Genomic DNA, 13,830 nt, shown 5'->3' with positions numbered 1-13,830 from the left:
AACACACCAAATTTAACACACCAAGGGCCAGAAGAAGGCAGGACGGGTGAAGGGGAGCCGCGCTGTACATTACAGAAACGATCTCACTGCGTGTTCTCTCTGTGGCATTGAGCTCAGACATCAAGCTATTTACTGCCACCTCTGGCTACTATGTGCATGTGCACCCTCATTTACTGGGCTTTTCTGTGTCAGCAACATGTCAGCTTTGTGAAAACCAGCTGGGACCGGGTAGGAGGAAATTCTTTACAAGTATGGGCTGTGAAGATAAGGGAGGGGGGCTGTTTGTATACAGGGGGGACAAGAGCCTTATATGTTTACAGATTTGTGTATGTGTGGGGCTGACATATATATACAGGTGTGTGTGGGGGGCTGGGCTGGCATATATACAGGTGTCGGTGTGCCACCCCCTCTCTCCAGCCACCCACCTCTATGTATCATGGATAGATTCATGCATTGCATTGCATGAATCTATCCATGCCCGCTGTAGCTACCCCCTATTCAGGCGTCCGGCCCCTTTTCAGCCACTGGGCGCCTAAATTACAGCAGCGGGCGTGTATTTTTAACCCCTTCCCGCCGAGCGTATGCAGATGTGCGTACTCGGCTTTCGGGGGTTATACCGGGATGATGCCCACAGCTGCAGGCATCATCCCGGTACTGTTTTTTTAGAGCCGGCGATTGGCTTTCCTGGTATAATAAACGATGCACCTAAAAGCCGCTCGGCTGTTATACCGGAGGAGTGGGAGGGGACGTCTCCTCCTCCCGCCGCCTCCCGCCACACTTACCGGGCCTCCAGTTCCATCGGGAGGCCCGATGACCAATCCGCCACCTCCGGCGGCTGGGGACAGACTGGAACGAAGCCGTGAGTGGCTTCGTTCCAGCCTCCTAATAGTAAACACAGAAGCGACGTCATGACAACACTTCCCGTTTACTCGGCTGCCAATGGCGCCGGTTTTAAAAAAATACACAGTATTCAGAATCGCTGAAAACGGCGATCTGAATACTTTGAAGTGCAAAGGAGGGATTGGGGGTCTTTTAGACCCCCGATCCCTCCATAAAGAGTACCTGTCACCACCTATTACTGTCACAAGGGATGTTTACATTCCTTGTGACAGCAATAAAAGCGATCAAAAATGTTTTTTCTTTTAAAACACAATTTATCAATATAAAAATAAATAAAATAAATAAGAAATTTTTTTTAAAGCGCCCCCGTCCACGCGAGCTCGGCAGCAAAGAAAACGCATACGGAAGTCGCGCCCGCATATGTAAACGGTGTTCAAATCACACATGTGAGGTATTGCCGCGATCGTCAGAGTGAGAGCAATAATTCTAGCATGAGACCTCCTCTGTAACTGTAACCTGGTAACCATAAAAAAAAATTTAAAGCGTCGCCTATGGATTTTTCTAGGTACCGTAGTTTGTCGCCATTTCACGAGTGCGTGCAATTATAAAGCGTGACATGTTTGGTATCTATTTACTCGGCGTAACATCATCTTTCACATTTTACAAAAAAATTGGGGTTACTTTACTGTTTGGTTTTTTTAAATTCATAAAAGTGTCACTTTTCCCAAAAAGTTGCATTTAAAACACTGCTGCACAAATACCGTGTGATATAAAATATTGCAACAATCGGCATTCTCTAGATTCTCTGCTAAAAAAATATATATAATGTTTGGGGGCTCTAGCAAAAAATACGGATTTTAACTTGTAAACACCAAATTTCAAAAATAGGCTTAGTCATGAAAGGGTTAAAGCACCTGATTAGAGCCATAGGCTCTAATAGGCTTCAAAAAAGGTGAACTATGAATATTTGCTTTTCTAACACTGGACCGCCTCTCCGCCAATCAGGAAGCGCGGGTGTGTTACCCATCACCTGATTGGCTAAAACGACAGGCACTGTGAGTGGACGCCTATCAGGGGGAGGAGAGGAGACACATGGAGGACACACGCCGTCGTCACCCGCTGCCTCACCGAAATAGGGTAAGTGCCAGGCAGACAGCGAGCTGGCTGTGGGGGGGGGGTCACAGTGTTAACTTTTAAATGGGCACAGTGGCGGCATTTGATGGGCCCAGTGGCTGCATTTGATGGGGCACAGTGGCTGAAATTGATTGGCACAGTGGGTGCATTTAATGGGCACAGTGGCTGCATTTGATGAGCACAATGAGGCTGCAATTGATTTTTTTTCTGAATTTTTCTTTTTTTTTGCGCCCCCCCCCTGAAAAATTTTGAGCACCAGCCGCCACTGTATACAGGTGTGTGTGTGTGTGTGAGGAGGGGGACGGCATTTATACAGGTGTGTGGGGGAGCTGACATATACAGGGGTGAGGGGAGCTGACATATATACAGGTGTGAGGGGGGCTGACATATATACAGGGGGGAGGGGGGCTGACATATATACAGGGTTGAGGGGGCTGACATATATACAAGTGTGTGGGGGGGACTGACATATATACAGGTGTGAGGGGGGCACTGACATATATACAGGTGTGAGGGGGCTGACATATATACAGGTGTGAGGGGGGCTGACATATATACAGGTGTGAGGGGGGCTGACATATATACAGGTGTGAGGGGGGCTGACATATATACAGGTGTGAGGGGGGGGCTGACATATATACAGGTGTGTGTGTGGGGGCTGACATATATACAGGTGTGTGTGTGGGGGCTGACATATATACAGGTATGAGGGGGGCTGACATATATACAGGTGTGTGTGTGGGGGCTGACATATATACAGGTGTGAGGGGGGCTGACATATATACAAGTGTGTGGGGGGGACTGACATATATACAGGTGTGAGGGGGGCACTGACATATATACAGGTGTGAGGGGGCTGACATATATACAGGTGTGAGGGGGGCTGACATATATACAGGTGTGAGGGGGCTGACATATATACAGGTGTGAGGGGGGCTGACATATATACAGGTGTGAGGGGGGCACTGACATATATACAGGTGTGAGGGGGCTGACATATATACAGGTGTGAGGGGGGCTGACATATATACAGGTGTGGGGGGGCTGACATATATACAGGTGTGAGGGGGGCTGACATATATACAGGTGTGGGGGGGCTGACATATATACAGGTGTGGGGGGGGCTGACATATATACAGGTGTGGGGGGACTGACATATATACAGGTATGAGGGGGGCTGACATAAATACAGGTGTGTGTGTGGGGGCTGGTATATATACAGGTGTGAGGAAGGCTGACATATATACAGGATTGTAGTGTACAGATGAGGTGGCCGGTGTGCGGATTCGGTAGGATGGTCCTGGAGAATGTTGGTGGTCAGGCTGGGGGGGGGGGATTTCTGATAGCTGCCCTGAGTGCAGGCACAGCCCCACTACAAAGGATACAATTTTAGCAGGTAAAAATAAGTATTGAACACGTCATCATTTTTCTAGGTAAATATATTTCTAAAGGTGCTATTGACATGAAATTTTCACCACAACAACCCCTGCAATCCAAACATACAAAGAACCCAAAATAAATACGTTAAGAAATTAAGTTATGTGTAATAAAATGGAATGACACATGGAAAAAGTATTGAACACGCTAACCAGAGATTAATACTTTGTACAAAATCCTTTGTTGGTAATGACAGCTTCAAGACGCCTCCTGTATGGAGAAACTAGTCGCATTTACTGTTCAGGTGTGATTTTGGCCCATTCTTCCACACAAACAGTCTTCAAATCTTGAAGGTTCCATGCGCCTCTTCTATTAACTCTGATCTTTCGTTCTTTCCATAGATTTTCTATTGGATTCAAGTCAGGTGATTGGCTGGGCCATTCTAGCAGCTTTATTTTCTTTATTTGAAACCAGTTGAGAGTTTCTTTGGCTTTGTGTTTGGGATCATTGGGGGTTATTTACTAAAGGAAAATCCACTTTGCATTGCAAGTGCACTTGAAAGTGCACTGAAAGTGCATTTGGAAGTAAAGTCGCTGTAGATCCGAGGGGGACATGCAAGGAAAATAAAAAATAGCATTTTAGCTTGCACATGATTGGATGATAAAATCAGCAGAGCTTCCACTCATTTCAGATCTACCCCTTAGATTTAGAGTGACCGCACTTCCAAGTGCACTGTCAAGTGCACTTGCAGTGCAAAGTGGATATGCCTTTTGTAAATAACCCCCATTGTCTTGCTGAAATGTCCTCCCTTGTTTCATCTTCATACTCCTGGTAGATGGCAGCAGATTTTTATCAAGAATGTCTTGGTACATTTTTCCATTCGTCATCCTTCAATGACATGAAGTTTGCCATTACCGTATGCTGAAAAACAACCCCACACCATGATGTTCCCACCTCCAAACTTCGCTGTTGGTATGGGGGTGTTTTTGGGGTGATGTGCAGTGCCATTTGACCTCCAAACATGGTGTGTATTATGGCATCCAAAGAGTTCAATTTTGGTCTCATCTGACCAGACTATATTCTCCCAGTATTTCACAGGCTTGTCTAAATGTTGTGCAACAAACTATAAAAGAGGTTCAACATGCTTTTCCTCAGCAATGGAGTCTTGCGTGGTGAGGGTGGATACAGGCCATGGTGGTTAAGTGCATTACTTATTGTTTTCTTTGAAACAATTGTCCTTCTAATTCCAGGTCTTTCTGAAGATCTCCACAAGTGGTCCTTGGCTCTTGGACAATTCTGATAATTCTTTTCACTCCTCTGTCAGAAATCTTGCGAGAAGCACATGGTTGTGGCCAGTTGATGGTGAAATTATGTTCTTTCCACTTCCGGATTATGGCCCCAACAGTGCTCATTGGAACATTCAGTAGTTTAGAAATCCTTCCGTAACCAATGCCATCAGTATGTTTTGCAACAATAAGGTTGCGAAGGTCTTGAGAAAGCTCCCTTTGCTTTTACTTATCATGAGAAGTTGGCAATGAGACACATCATGACACCTTGGTAATGAGACACCTTTTTATAGGCCATCATTTGAGACTGAACCAGCTGATATTAATTTGCACTGAGAAGGGGCAGGATTGCTTTCTAATTACTGATAGATTTCAGTTGGTATGTCTTGGCTTTTCATGCCTTTTTGCACCCCCTTTCTTCATGTGTTCAATACTTTTTCCCTGTGTCATTCTATTTTATTACACATAACTTAATTTCTGAACTTATTTATTTTGATATCTTTGCATGCATGGATTGCATGTGTTGTTACCAAAATGTGGTAAAAATGTCATGTCAATAGCACCGTTAAAAATATATTTACCTAGAAAAAGGGTGACGTGCTCAATACCTATTTTACCCACTGTATTTCCTGATATTCAAAGGACAGTCCTACATAATTAATTTTCAAGACTGGCATAAAGCCAGGCTCAACAGCCTACCGAAATTGGCAAAAGGCAAGTAACACTGATATAGTTAATTATTGATAAATGATTCCCCTTTGAGTTGGTTTTTAGACAATAGTTTTATATTCTGTTGACATTGTCTAAGGTCAAGGAAACTTGCGCCAAAACTTTCAGCTTCAATAGTTCTGCACTCAGTGGGGACACCACTACAATGGGGTGCAGGAAAAAGAAAAAAAATAGATATGTAAGAGAAGGATGAAGGATAAGAATGTGGGAGTTAGTAGTGAAGAGAAAGTAAATAGGAAAATTCAAATTTGGAAATAAAAAAATTAAAAAAGGGTGTGTGATCTTGATTCCCCTGGGATTGGATAGTTTTATTTGGATAGTACATTAGACATTACCTCAAACTGAGATTAGGTAAGCCAGGAAGACCATACCCTTTCATGGGTATTTTGTGCAATTGTTTTCAGTTTTTCATTTATCATTGTGCTGTTTGACCTGCTTTTTATATCCAAGAATCTCAGTGTTGGGGGATTTCCAGCATTGATAGTCAGCATAAAGGTAATATGTTTGTGTGCTTTGTGGGGAATACCTAGTATTGTTTTATTAAGAGGAGCCTCAACAGGATCTTTACTCAAGCTATAATGAAAGACTGCATTAAAGTGGACCTTGCACTAAAAGGCAAGTTCTGTTTATCACATTAGGACTCCCCTTCCTTTACCCTACATTTAAATCTATGCATTTTTTAGTGCATTTTGCAGTTTGCAGAAACACACTACAGTCCATTTAACATGGTTTCCTATGGTACACGTTCACATATATGCGTTTTGGTGCTGGTGTGTTTCTGGAAACAGCCAGGGACCCTTTTTCCTGAGTTATGCATGTAATAGACTTCAATGGAGTCACACCAGAAATGCAAGTGTTGCATTTGTGATGTGGTTTTTGATGTGTTCTTTTTTTCTTTTAAAAACACTGTATATAGCTGGTTGTTAAGGAGCAGTCCTGCAAGCCGGCCGCTGCATCCTTAACAACTGACGAGTCATCAGCTGTCAGCTTCCGGCAAAAAAAGAATCGAAAAAAAACAGCGCCCTTCAGGCCTGGTATGGATTTGGAGGGGACACCGACGCCAAAATGTAAAAAAAAAAAAATGTCATGGGGTCCCCCCCAAAATCCATACCAGACCCTTATCCAAGCATGCAGCCCGGCAGGTCAGGAAAAGGAAGGGGACGAGCAAGTGCCTCCTCTTCTGAACCATACCAGGCTGCATGTCCTCAACATGGGGGGGTGCTTTGGGGCAGGGGGGCTGCTCCCCCACCCCAAAGCACCTTATCCCCATTTTGATGGGGACAAGGGCCTCTTCCCCACAACCCTGGCTGGTGGTTGTGGGGGTCTGTGGGCAGGAGGTTTATTGGAATCTGGAAGTCCCCTTTAAGAAAGGGGGCCCCGGAATCCCGCCCCCCCATGTGAATGAGTATGGGGTACATTGTACCCCTACCCATTCACCAAAAAAAGCAGTCTAGTGTTACAAGAAACAAGAGACAGTTTTTGACAAGTCCTTTATTAAAAATGAAGAATGTCCGCCGTCGTAGCTCTGTGTCTTCTTTCTACCACCACCGATGTCTTCTCCCTCTGGTTCAGTCTTCTCCCTCCGGTGATGTCTTCTCCCTCCGGTGATGTCTTCTCCCTCATCCAGGTTCTGTTGTGATTATGATTTAAAAAGAGTAAACACAGTTGGTTGATAATAAATGGCTCCAGCCAAACACTAACCATGAGTGAAAGAAATGTTTTTGTGTTATCATTCATATTCTCTGAAAAATGGCAAGAAATCATACATTTTGCCAGGATATGTAAACTTATGAGCACAACTGTATGTGCCATACTTATGGGATTCCACTGGAAGCTGGAAATCACTGTAATAGGCACAGCTAATACAGTGATTGCCGCTAGCTTCCTGGTCCCGTGCTCAGCGGTTGCACTGCTGCTTGCTGAATACATACAGAAATGTTCGCTGATTAGACAAGGTAGAGATTATGACATCACAGCCCTGCATCCCCACCTTATTCAATCGGAAAACGCTTTGCATTCATTGGGAGCATGTAAAGTGTTTTCCGAAAGGCACCAATGCTGAGGGAGCGAGCAATCTCCTGTGTTCAGAATGCACGGTTGCTCAGCATGGAAACCAGAAGCTAGTGAAGATCATTGGAGTAGTGGTGGACCAATGTAACTATGTAAAAATTGCCATACCTGAAAATCAATTTTAACCTGAAAAACCTAAAAGTTACTATGACTTAACCCCTAAGCTTAGACCCTAATCTAGACATGTGCAGTTCGTTTCATTCCAATTTAATATTCAGACAAATTTGTCGTTATTCGGAGATTTGGATACATCCAAATACCCGAATTACAGTATAAGCAAAGTTTACCGAATGCTCCGAATAACCAGGGCCGTCCTTAATATTGATTGGACCCTGGGCAAATGTTTTCTTGCCCCCCCTTAAAATCAGTTTACTGTATCGGATCAAGCAGCGATTGCGATTGGTTGCCAGAGGTTACAGTTTCTCATTACTGCTTCCTGACTGGTAGCTAGAGGTTACAGCACACATTACGGCTCACTGATTAGTTGCTAGATGTTACAGCAGTTGCTTGTTGATTGGTTGCTATAGATTACTTTACAGTAATACTGCTCAATGATTGGTTGCTGAGGTTACAGCACATCATCTCACTAAAGGGAGCATGATATGCATATGAATGCCGCCTTTATTTACATATCTATGCCGTCGGATGCAGTTAATAGCATATGAATGCAGCCACTATTTACATATGATTGCCGGTTATTTACATGTAAACACAGGGTCTGCAGGTGAGTCATCTGTACACAACAATAGGGCAGAGCTGGGCAGCATTAGTAGCAGCACTTCACACTGAGATATCAGGACACAGCACGGGACTAAAACTTCAAGGGACAAGGGAATTTAATCTGGGATAGTTAGCAAGTATGAGGCAGCTGCTTTGGGCCTCACAACAATGACAGGGCCCAGGACAACTACCCCCTTTGCCCTGCCTTAAAGATGGCCCTGCGAATAACAAAATGAAATTCACCTGAATTTCTGAATTTTACATCGAATTCCATTAGAATTGGAACTGTAAACATATTTCTGAAATCAAAGACTGTGTTTTATTAGAGTACCATTTCGAAACAATGCTGTTTTTGTTAAGCCAAAGGTGATTTAAAGAGTAATTGGGGTTTATTTAATAAAGACAAATCCACTTTGCACTACAAGTGCACTTGGAAATGCAGTCATTGTAGACATGAGGGGGACATGCAAGGAAAATAAAAACAGCATTTTTGCCTGCACATGATTGAATGATAAAATCAGCAGAGCTTCCCCTCATTTCAGATCTTCCCCTCAGATTTACAGCGACTGCACTTCCAAGTGCACTACACAGTGCACTTGTAGTGCAGAGTGGATTTGCCTTTAGTAAATAAACCCCAGTGTAATCATTTGATGAAGATTTTTCTTTTGTTTGTTCACTTTGCCGCATTCGAATCGAAAAAAAATATAACATTTTAATTTCGACCAATTAAAAATTTATTGATTTGACCGTTTCAAATTGAAAAAATCTGTAAATTAGAAGAAAATTCAAAAAATTCTGAATACGAATCCCAAATACGAATTGAACAAATCAACCAAATTTAACTAAACTAAATAACTGGATTAATGAATCTAAACAAAACTAAACACATTTTTTCGTCATGCACAAGTCTACCTTAATCCTTCCCTTCCAGTATATCTACTAACAAGGGGGAAAAATGTCAGTTGAAAGCAGAACTATACTCACCTCCTCTTCAGTGTCAACATCTTTGCCTGGTATCTTCCAGATACCAGGATTTTCACTCATTTTGGCCGTACGAGGATGACATTATTTCCCCACAAGTGCAGGAGTTCATTCATCCTGGCATATGTTGAAATTATATACTGAGCTGCACAATGTACATTGTTATTAATAGGCAAACAAGAAGGTAAGAGTCTTTTATTGCAGAGGAGACGTATTATGTCTTTTCTACAATAATAAGCCTGCCTGGTCGTCCCTTTTTCAATCGTTCCTTAACATTCCGCTTTAAATCCTGAATGAGACAACCAGATAAGGAAAAATGACAGGTGTCAGCTCATATCTAATCTGTTCTAATAAATTTGGTGACATGTCGTCTTGCAGTGTACAATAGCAGGTGCTAATTTATGATTGAAACTGAGAATACATATGTCCTTTGTGTGTACATGCCCCTCCCATGTTTTCATTTACAATCCTTCCTTCAGGCCTCATGGCAGCTGTGCTGCAGTATAATTCCCCGAGGTGTCTGAACGAGAAAGGAGAGAAGAGAACTTTGAATGCAAACTTTTTTTCTCAGTAATGAGCACAAGTGCTGTGTGATCTATTAGGCCGGGTTCACACTGGTACGACAAACGCTCCGACATTGGGAGCTCATGTCCCATGACGTGTGAAAATCAATGTTTCCCCATGGGAGCCGTCTTAGTTGGTCCGATACAATTCGGTAAGGCTTTGAAAATGCTCTCTGCACTACTTTGGTCCGACTTTGATCCTACTTCAGCCCATTAAATATCACTGAAGTCGGATCAAAGTCGAATCGCCGCCTCAACCGATCCGACTTTTGCACGCAACTTGTGCTCTGATGATCTTGAAGGGAAACTCCACGCCATGTGATCATGTGATAAGGGGCCGGGATCTACCCCTTACTCGGATCTGTGATCAGCCGAGTCTCATAGACTGGGTGACCACAGAGCGTGGCGCGTGCGACCCGGCAATTAAGGCCCGTGCTGCAGCCGTCTTTTGGCTATAGTGCGGGCGCCAAGTAGCTAGCCTGTGTTTTAGTGTAAACAGTGTGCTGCTTTCACTAAGGGAAGTAATGGATTTTATTCCCTGCCTTGTGGGGGGAAAAAATCCATTACTTCCTCACTGACAGGACAGGGCTCTGCCTTGTTTACATAGGCAGGGCTCTGTTCTGTGTAAATTCCGGATGACCTGTGGGTGCCGACGGCATTCCATTGACCGGCACCCGCTGATCGACATCTGCTGTATTTAATCACAGCAGGGCTGGGTCCCCGGTTGCACACGCGCCCCCCTACCTGGAAGTTCCAGATCATGTACTAAGTACTGCAAAGCCACCTTGCTGCCGTATATCTATGTTATATGGTCGGCAAGTAGTTAAAGTGGAGCAAAATATATACACAAAAGTGAGTACACCCCTCACATTTTTGTAAATATTTTATTATATCTTTTCATGTGACAACACTGAAGAAAAGTAAAGTAGTAAGTGTACAGCTTGTATAACAGTGTCAATTTGCTGTCCCCTCAACAAAAATAAGAACACCCCTAAGTGAAAATGTCCAAGTTGGACTCAAAGTGTCAATATTTTGTGTGGCCACCATTATTTTCCAGCACTGCCTTAACCCTCTTGGGCATGGAGTTCACCAGAGCTTCACAGGTTGCCACTGGAGTCCTCTTCCACTCCTCCATGATGACAGTGGCGGAACTTTCAGGGTCGCAGCAGTCGCACTTGTGACTGGGCCCTGCCGTTCTGCCACTGTGGGGGGCCCCAAGACCTGGCATCTGCCCCTGCACCTCTGGCTGTTGGTTTTAGTATGCAGTGGGGGGAGGTGGGAGGTGACGATCGGCAGTTGTATGGTGCCCACGAGCCACGGGATCTCCCTGGGGCTTGTAGTTCTCTCTCCGAATGTATACAGTGGAGAGGGGAGTGGCCTCTGACCCGGGCATGTATCGGCTTCACTCTTCAGTAAGTCGCTCTGCTTCTACACTCTTGCCGATACCTGCCCGGGTCAGAGACCCCTCCCCTCTACACTGTATACATTCGGAGAGAGAACTAGAAGCCCCAGGGAGATCCTGTGGCCCGTGGACACAATAGAGCTGTTTATCTTCGCCTCCCACCTCCCCCCACGTGGGGGGTACAGAGATGTGCTGTGGGTTGGAGGTGCACAGACAGCGGAGACCAGCCAATTACAGGTGAACCTCTGGAAGGGGGGGGCGGGTGTCTGGGGCCTGTGATGTAGGGGCGGCTCTCTGGGGACCTTGATGTAAGGAGGGGCTCTCTGGGGACCCTGATGTAAGGAGGGGCTCTCTGGGGACCCTGATGTAAGGGGGCTCTCTGGGGACCCTGATGTAAGGAAGGGGCCCTCTGGGGGCCCTGATGTAAGGAGGGGCTCTCTGGGGACCCTGATGTAAGGAGGGGCTCTCTGGGGACCCTGATGAAAGGAGGGGCTCTCTGGAGACCCTGATGAAAGGAGGGGCTCTCTGGAGACCCTGATGAAAGAAGGGGCTCTCTGGGGACCCTGATGTAAGGAGGGGCTCTGGGGACCCTAATGGAAGAGGGGCTCTCTGAAGACCCTGATGTAAGGAGGGGCTTTTTGGGGACCCTGATGTAAGTGGGGGCTCTCTGGGGACCCTGATGTAAAGAGGGGGCTCTCTGGGGACCTTGATGTAAGAAGGGGCTCTTTGGGCACCCTGATGTAAGGAGGAGCTCTCTAGGGAGCCTGATGTAAGGGGGGCTCTCTGGGGACACTGATGTAAGGGGAGCTCTCTGGGAACTCTGATGATAGGAGGGGTTCTCTGGGGACCATGATGTAAGGGGGGGCTCTCTGGGGACCATGATGTAAGGGGGCTCTCTGGGGACCCTGATGTAAAGGGGAGGCTCTCTGGGGATCCTGATGTAAGGAGGGGCTCTCTGGGAACCCTGATGTAAGGGGGGCTCTCTGGGGACCCTGATGTAAAGGGGAGGCTCTCTGGGGACCCTGATGTAAGGGGGGACTCTCTGGGGACCCTGATGTAAGGAGGGGCTCTCTGAGGACGCTGATGTAAGGGGGGGCTCTCTCAGGACCCTGATAAAAGGGGGGGGGGCTCTCTGAGGACCCTGATGTAATGAGGGGGGCTTTGAGGGTCCTAATGTAAGTAGACCAGCCAGGTACAGGGGAACCTCTGAAAGGGGGGGCGGCTGTCTGGGGACCGTGATGTAGGAGGGGATGTAGGAGGGGCTCTCTGAGGACCCTGATGTAAGGGGGCTCTCTAAAGACCCTAATGTAATGAGGGGAGCTTTGGGGGTCCTAATGTAAGACCAGCCAGGTACAGGGGAACCTCTGGAAGGGGGGGGGGCGGCTGTCTGGGGACTGTGATGTAGGGGTGGCTCTCTGGGGACCCTGATGTAAGGGGCGGCTCTCTGGGGACCTTGATGTAAGGAGGGGCTCTCTGGGGACCCTGATGTAAGAAGGGGCTCTCTGAGGACCCTGATGTAAGGGGGGCTCTCTGTGGACCCTGATAAAAGGGGGGGCTCTCTGAGGACCCTGATGTAATGAGGGGGGCTTTGGGGGTCCTAATGTTAGTAGACCAGCCAGGTACAAGGGAACCTGTGGAAGGGGGGGCGGCTGTCTGGGGACCGTGATGTAGGAGGGGATGTAGGAGGGGCTCTCTGAGGACCCTGATGTAAGGGGGCTCTCTGAGGACCCTAATGTAATGAGGGGGGCTTTGGGGGTGCTAATGTAAGGAGACCAGCCAAGTACAGGGGAACCTCTGGAAGGGGGGGGGTGCTGTCTGGGAACTGTGATGTAGGGGTGGCTCTCTGGGGACCCTGATGTAAGGAGGGGCTCTCTGAGGACCCTGATGTAAGGGAGGCTCTCTGAGGACCCTGATAAAAGGGGGGGCTCTCTGAGGACCCTGATGTAATGAGGGGGGCTTTGGGGGTCCTAATGTAGGTAGACCAGCCAGGTACAGGGGAACCCCTGGAAGGGGGGGGCGGCTGTCTGGGGACCGTGATGTAGGAGGGGATGTAGGAAGGGCTCTCTGAGGACCCTGATGTATAGGGAGGCTCTCTGAGGACCCTAATGTAATGAGGGGGGCTTTGGGAGTCCTAATGTAAGGAGACCAGCCAGGTACAGGGGAACCTCTGGAGGGGGGGGGGCGGCTGTCTGGGGACTGGGATGTAGGGGTGGCTCTCTGGGGACCCTGATGTAAGGGGCGGCTCTCTGGGGACCTTGATGTAAGGAGGGGCTCTCTGGGGACTCTGATGTAAGGGGGGAGGCTCTCTGAGGACCCTGATGTAAGGAGGGCTCTCTAGGGACCCTGATGTAAGGGGGGCCCTTTGGGGACCCTGATGTAAGGAAGGGGCCCTCTGGGGACCCTGATGTAAGGAGGGGCTCTCTGGGGACCCTGATGTAAGGGGGGCTCTCTGAGGACCCTGATAAAAGGGGGGGGGCTCTCTGAGGACCCTGATGTAATGAGGGGGGCTTTGAGGGTCCTAATGTAAGTAGACCAGCCAGGTACAAGGGAACCTCTGAAAGGGGGGGCGGCTGTCTGGGGACTGTGATGTAGGAGGGGATGTAGGAGGGGCTCTCTGAGGACCCTGATGTAAGGGGGGCTCTCTGAGGACCCTAATGTAATGAGGGGAGCTTTGGGGGTCCTAATGTACGGAGACCAGCTAGGTACAGGGGAACCTCTGGAAAGGGGG

The sequence above is a fragment of the Aquarana catesbeiana genome, linkage group LG05, assembly GCF_042186555.1.
Source record: "Aquarana catesbeiana isolate 2022-GZ linkage group LG05, ASM4218655v1, whole genome shotgun sequence".
Lineage (NCBI taxonomy): Eukaryota > Metazoa > Chordata > Amphibia > Anura > Ranidae > Aquarana > Aquarana catesbeiana.
This window is presented reverse-complemented; position numbering follows the sequence as displayed.